At 31.7% G+C, this 7,356-nt stretch overlaps 1 protein-coding gene and 1 long non-coding RNA gene across 2 annotated transcripts in view; both read right to left on the bottom strand.

Moving 5' to 3' along the window:
* The window catches only part of LOC108965964 (leucyl-cystinyl aminopeptidase-like), a 3,712-nt gene extending 3,314 nt beyond the window's left edge, over positions 1 to 398 (bottom strand). The window contains exon 1 of the mRNA XM_018928649.1: positions 362 to 398. The gene's annotated coding sequence lies outside the window, so the exon portion shown is untranslated. The remainder of the gene's footprint in view (positions 1 to 361) is intronic.
* A 1,930-nt stretch (positions 399 to 2,328) lies between these two features.
* On the bottom strand, positions 2,329 to 3,333 carry LOC108965965. Its single transcript, XR_001993155.1, has 3 exons — positions 3,187 to 3,333; positions 2,519 to 2,718; positions 2,329 to 2,412 (listed from the first exon to the last, which is right to left on the bottom strand). It is a non-coding gene; the product is annotated as an uncharacterized LOC108965965 (long non-coding RNA).
* Positions 3,334 to 7,356: the final 4,023 nt, after the last annotated feature.

Genomic DNA, 7,356 nt, shown 5'->3' with positions numbered 1-7,356 from the left:
AATAAGGGGTCGGGAGTGGGGATAGCCCGACCCTGTTTTTCTCCATAAACGATATTTAACCGGCGCGATACTAAACATTCCCTCAATTTTGATCTCATCCGTAAATAAAATATTGCGCCACTTTTCGGCGGGTCAATACATATGGTTTTCGTAATTCTAGCATTGATGTGCTTCTTCGTCAAAAGGGGTACTTTTCTCGGTCTCCTTGCATGTAAATTAGCTTCTATTAGCCTTCGGCTAACTGCGTCAGCACTGACTATTTGATTCAATTAATTTTTAATTATTTTTGACGACGGCGAAGGTTCCGCTTTGCTGTATCACACAATTCATCGGTCCACTAGAAATGTAGTGTTGCACTTACCACCACGAGTTTCCGACTTAATAGTATGATGAATAGAATTAAATATCATCGGAGCAATGCAACCAACCATTTCTTCGATTTGTTTATATGAATAGTAGTACATCTTGCCCTGATCTCTTAACTTAACTATCAACTCTCACGTTTCGATTGAGCAATGCTTTTTTTGAACCAACTAAACAAGAAATAAAGAGCGATTTCAATAATTCATATGACACAATTACTACATTATTTAAATACACGTACTGATGACAGTTAAAACTAATTTTTTTTTTCAACTATTCCCGTCAAGCACTACTATTTTAATGAACAAGAGACTTTTGGTGCAAATATTGGAATACATATGAGTATATCATAAAGAAAGCAACGCAAAATAAAAATAACGGCATTTTGGTGTTTTTTGTTAACAATATTCTGTCCTACGAAAGTATTGTAGAAGTTTTCAATTTGCAAGATAGAACATGTCAGCAATAAGTTTGGAGTGTTATAAGCTGTCACACTATTATTTTCGATAACACAACTGTATACGCACAAATAATTCTAAAAACGTAAGCGGCCATAAGTTTGAATTCAACGAAAAAGTTTATAGTAGTTGTTTTAACCACGTTGATTGGTATAAACAAACTTCATGTCTAATTAAGGTTACTTAATGATTTTTAATGAAAATCTTTGCCTTGTGGCCCTATCTAAATAACATATTCCGAGATTATAGCTTTGTCTTACGCGAGAAGCGAAAATAAAAAAAGTGTTAATTTAAAAACTTTCATTGTTTAGTGGTCCGCGAATATCAGTTCTGACAAAACAGTAGTTTCTAGATCCAGACGTACCAATGGTCGTTTTTCAATGTGCCGTGGAACGCAAATATCAAGATAAATAGTTGTTTACCCAAGTTGACACTTGCGTGGGCAAGCAAATAAATGCATAATCATATCGTCATCTTGAATATTCTGATATATGTATGCTACATATAAAACTGTATGTTTATTATGTTTTGTTTTAATTTTACTGCTCTCTTCTATGCAATTTTCACCAACGATGCTAGCTTAAGGTATTGTAAATTATCTAAATTCGCATTATGAACATAAAAATAATATTACTAAATTTTAATACATTATAACCGGAAAGGGACAAGGAAATAAAACCATCCAACTAACCATCAAGATTTTTATCAAACAATTATCAACAAGGTAAGATGGGTAACCTTAATAGTAAACAAAATTTCAGGGATAAAAATATTTGCTGAAGCTCTGCTAATATTAACAACAACATATTGGGATAAAGCACTATTAGCTTCGTTAAAGGACTTAGAGTTGATTTACCTCTCCTCTTAGGTGTTAGAGAACCCAGAGATCTTCCCAAAGAACTTCAATTATGCTTTACGCTTGATAAGTAACAATTGTGYGCACAATTTTCGGCCTACACTAACAATAACATTTTTAGAAAAAACCTACAATCTCTCCTCTTGGAAATTACTACAATCAGACGTCTTCACAGCAATTTTTCCGCAAATAGCACAATTACGCCAATCGAATATCCAAACTTTTTTATACAAAACTTTTAAAGAGAGAGTGTTCAAAGTGTACCGACGTGCTTATTTAATTCGCTCGTGAATTCAATCTTTTCAAAAAACAGAAAAGACGTGTGGCACTCGGGGACTGCTGCGGTAAGGCTATTGCATAGCATTTTGTATCAACTTATGCAATTATAGTTATTTATTTATTTTATTCATGCAGTATTTCTTCTTCTTTGATATTAACTCAAGTTACACTTTTTGAGCGTGGTGACCGATAAGAAAACAAATTTTTCTATTTTTAAATAAATAAAAAGTTAATATTGTTTAAAATRCTTTTATTATTTTACAATACATGTGGGTTTTATTATCTTACTGTTGGTTATTCAGGAATATTTATCATTGAAACTATAATTTTATGATAACTGAAATAAGAAACATAAGTTTGCGACTTAATATCCTCTAAATACCTAGTAAATACCGCGTCAATGGTGTGGTACATCGCACGATGTTCTCTTCATTACTTCACAATTTTCGTCTTCTTCTGTAATAAAAAATAATGAAACCGTTAAATTGAATAATTTTGAAGCATATATTACAATTTGTTTTTAAATAAATAAATAAATAATATTATTATTAAATCAACTTACATATCCATGTAAGCTTTTTCCGCATTATGTTGACGAAATTTCTTTTAACGTTCAGCATTTGATTTTGGTACTCTTTTTAGTATTTTTTCATTTTTCTTCAAATCTTTCTGACGCTGATAATATTGCATTTGCTTTGAAGTGCATTAGTTTTTTTTTTCCTTTTAGCTCTTTACGYTTTCCTCTCTATAAAACGAAGATATCTAGGTATAAATAATAGGTATAAATAGTGTAATAACATACCAAAGCAAAATTATTAATTTATAAACAAATAACAATATTAAGTAGTGATTATCGAATTTCGCGCGATGTACATTTATATAGATATAATATCATATATATTTTCTCTGCGCGGCATTCATGTTCATTATCAATACACCAAACACAAAGGTGCTGAATAGTACACGTGCTTGGTTTGATGGTTTCTGTTATATACATAATGATGAATGAATTTATTTATATATATATTGTTTTATAATATATATATTGAGAATTTAAATTGAGAATTTAAATTATATGCGTGTGTGCGTTTGTGTGTATAAAAAAGGGCAACTTTTAATATCGCTCATTTTAATATCAAAAATTTAGGTTATCTTTGCAGCGGTATTATATTTTCAATTTTAATACTGCATGTGTGATAATATTAAAATGTATGTATATAGAGTACTCACTCATTTTCTTTCACCATTTTTTCATGACTTTCTTCATTAATAATAAATGCACTTTGTTCATTCATATACACAAATTTACAAGTTACACTTTATACACAAATTTTACAAGTACAGCTATTCACTTTTCACTATTTCGGAGCAGCTCGTCTCGATTTGTGCGAGTTTCGTAGAGTCGTACAATACGTCTAATCCAGTGGTCGGCATGAAAGAATCTGTCACTGTGTTGGTGAGCACGAAAAAAAAGTAGCCCAGTGACACATTTTTGTTTCTTTTTTTTATCTAAATAATTAATAGTATAATGAAAATTAACAAAATGTCTCTTTAAGAATATATTCCCTATTATCATTAAAAGACTTGGAACATAAATGGCATGGCACCAAAGGCATTTAGAATCATAAAATATTTCTCGCAGGGCATATTTGGTTTTGCGCTATAGTCTTGCGCGGTGTTAATTCGCTGCTGGCTCGACCAGAGAATGTATGATGATAAAGCAGATATGCGCAATTAGGGAATATTGAAGGAAAATAAGTTCTTTGATATTACACTTTTAACAGCGAAAAATATATTATATATATATATATATATACATATTTATAACTTATCAATATATTATATATGCGCGCATTGATCGGCATGCTCATACAATTATATATACTTATATGTACATATATTTGTATACACTTCCGAAAAAATAATGCACAAGCAAACAAATATACATATGCGTACACATGTGAATATGTTACCAACAAAAAATCCAAACGTTGTTCTACAAGAAACAACAACTGTCTCAAATAGCATAAGCATGCCAAGTCAATATGGCAGTCGAATTTTCGAAGCCCAAACATAGTAAATTTTATAACAAAAACGATTTCAATCATAAATGCAGGCGCAAAATCCACAAGCGACCCGCTTCATTCATAAAACCAGATGCCGTAACATCTCCCCGAGCATGCCTTGTATGCTTGTGCATTATTTTTTCGGAAGTGTATACAAATATATGTACATATAAGTATATATAATTGTATGAGCATACCGATCAATGCGCGCACATATAATATTTATATACATATAATGAAAAATTTAATTTCTATTAGTAAGAAACATAATACGAAAATATTTATTAGTATATTAGAGTATATTATGTAATAAGCAAATGAGGTTATTAAATATGCAAGTCCAAATTAACTATAAATATTACTATGCATGCATTCATACAAAATTTTACTCATACCATAATTATGTTTACATGTCAATATTGAATTGCCGACGGTAAAACGCAAAAGCATACACATGTATTTGCATACATTGCGAAAGCAAAAATTGAAGCAYGGAAATATCACAATGCTGTGCTGGGAGTATCACAAGGAGCATGCATACATACTATATAAGTATTTATGTCTCTTCATATTCTTGAGTATGTGAGAGAGCTGTATTTGTACCAGTGATGCCCAAACGCACACTACCAAACTGTGTGCTTGTGTTGGAGTATGTGAGAGCTTGCTGCTACACCCAAAAAAAAAATACAAAACTTTAGTATTAATTAATATAAAAAAATTGAAAGTGATTCGACAACTTTTTCAAAATTGTGAAATTAATGAAATTCCTTATTAATTTTTTATCAATTACAAAAAAAAAGACAATTCACTTGTCAAAAAGAAATTAAAATTCAAAAAATCTTAAATATTGAATTTATTATTTTCACCTAAACGGCTGTATCAAAAAACTAAAAATCAATATTTTCATGGTTTTTAACCACCTTATCTAAATCTAGTTCGGAGCCGCAAAACTTTATACGAAGTAAGTCTTCAAGGTTCAGGTATTTGATTTTATTAATTTCAAAGTGGAAAACGAAACTTCGCAACAATAAGTAGTTCCAAACATTGAAAAGAATTTCCACATTTCGTTCTTTAATTTCGGATAAAAGTTGTCGTTCAGATTTTTCCAAAACTGTTGCCCAGTTTCACTCGGCAACAATAAATCACGTTGCATCTTTTCTAATTCGGATTTTAAATCTAAACCCACCCCAGGAGTATTGCACCCAGTATCGTCGTTATGAATTTCAATAATGTGCTTAATTTTATAAAAGTCATGAAATCGGTTATGAAAATTAGTCAGCAATATATCAAGGATTGGTCGATTTTCTTGTAACCTTGCATGGTTAGAATATTTTTCTACAATAATGCGTGTTCTTCTGAGAACAGTGAGGTCGTTTTCTTTCAAATTATTAATAAGTAAGCTTAATTTATGGTGAAATTTTTCAATTGCTAGGACTTAATCGAATATTTGTTTATCGCGACCTTGTAAGGTCAAATTCAACTGATTAATTTGTTCACTTATGTCCGCAAGAAAAGCTAGATCTAATATAAAATTTGGGTCTCTTATAGATATAAGAAGTTCTTGGGACTCTTAAAACAGCAAGAGGTCAGCATAATCTGAATCGATTTCTTTTAAAAACTTCTTGAATTATCTATGCCTTAAAGAATTTCGGCCTCGGCTAATCCTATTTATAATTTTTACAGAAACTTGCATGGCATTGGTCATATTCAAACACTTTTCAAATAGGGCTTGTTGATGTATAATGCAGTGAAAAAAGGGAAATTGTATCCGTTCTTGCCTAGAGTTCCAGAAAGTCCTTCATTTCTACCTACCATGACTTGAGTACCATCAGTACAAATGCTACTTAAATTAGTTATATCAAAGACTGCAAGGACCTTTGAATATAAAGCATTATACAGAATGTTACCAGTCACATGGTCATGCATAGATACAACCGAAAGCAAGTCCACTTTTGTATCGAAGTTTTCATCTACCGTTTTTACATAAATAATTAATTGGTTCACATCGGATATATCTGTACTCTCGTCAATACATATGGAAAAATAATTGCTTTCTTGCACCCTCCGCATAGTCATATTATAAATATGTCGACGTTCACTTCACTTCAGTGCGTCGAGTTATAGTTGTCCGTGATAAAGGTATTGAACTGAAAACTTCCTGACCTATAGTACTGAAACATTGAAAAACCTTTTGACACATATCTTAAAAAAAACTCCGTCCTCGAATGGTCTTCCCTGCTTTGCCAGCTCTAAAGCAACAGCAAAACTAGCCTTTCTTTGAGCATAACGAACGCATCAATCGTTAATGAATTGCTCAAAAAAGGGTTTTTTTAGTTGGCATATAAATAATTCTCTAGAACTACCCGTAACCTATTTCGTTTAGTTATGTGTTTACAAACTAAATACATCAGCATTACCGAAAAAGTTTTCGGAAAACAAAAACTTGTTTTCCCACTCAATATTAAACATAGTAAAATTGTTAATCAGCGCGCACATACAAATTGCATGTGTAGCAGTCAACAGTCGCTGATCAAGTGATTTTCAAATGCACATTAATTTTCTACAATGTATAAAGAGCGCTTGACTAATACGTGTGAGCGAATCTGTGAGCTAGCAATAAAGTCGGCCGCCAGCGGGCTAGGTAAAGCGCTTTACTGCTTTCTACACATTTTTCGCTGTAAAAAGTGGAATATCAAAGAACTTATTTTCATTCAATATTCCCTGATTGCAAATACCTGCTTTGGCATCATATGCCGTACATATATCATTTCTCTTCATATTCTCTGTTTGAGTATGTGGAGAACTTTTAAAAATGTTAACATTTCACAGCGTGAATTCTGTGGTTGTGAGGTGAGGTCCCTATTACAATCTTAAAAATGTTCGACATCGATCCTGCACCTTCTCTATGTTTATACATTCTCTGGCTGAGAATTCAATTATGCTCTGAAATATACATTGGCTTTACAGACGCATGTTGGCCATTTGGCTTATATTTTTATACGTTTACATGCTATCATATTTATTGATATGAATTTCATTTTGCGAATTTTTATGAATTCATGCAAAATTGATAACATCATTATTAAATTTTGCTATTTTCATGGTAATATTTGTAGTTAATGTCCAAATAAGAGCTACATTTTAAATATTTCTTATCTTTGATAATATTATATAATTTCGTATGCATGTATATGTATAGGGGAAGGTGGGGAATGTTGGGTATAGGTTGACAGCTGCAACCAACTGTCATCGGCTCGTGTCATCAGTGTTGCCAACTTAGTGGATTTTCCACTAGATCTGGTGGTTTAGATAAGCCTTACAGCGAGATTTTTTT

This window comes from Bactrocera latifrons, unplaced genomic scaffold (assembly GCF_001853355.1).
Source record: "Bactrocera latifrons isolate USDA-ARS-PBARC rearing strain unplaced genomic scaffold, ASM185335v1 scaffold_1515, whole genome shotgun sequence".
Classification (NCBI taxonomy): domain Eukaryota; kingdom Metazoa; phylum Arthropoda; class Insecta; order Diptera; family Tephritidae; genus Bactrocera; species Bactrocera latifrons.
The sequence above is the reverse complement of the archived record's forward strand: the minus strand, read 5'-3'. Positions and strand labels throughout refer to the sequence as shown.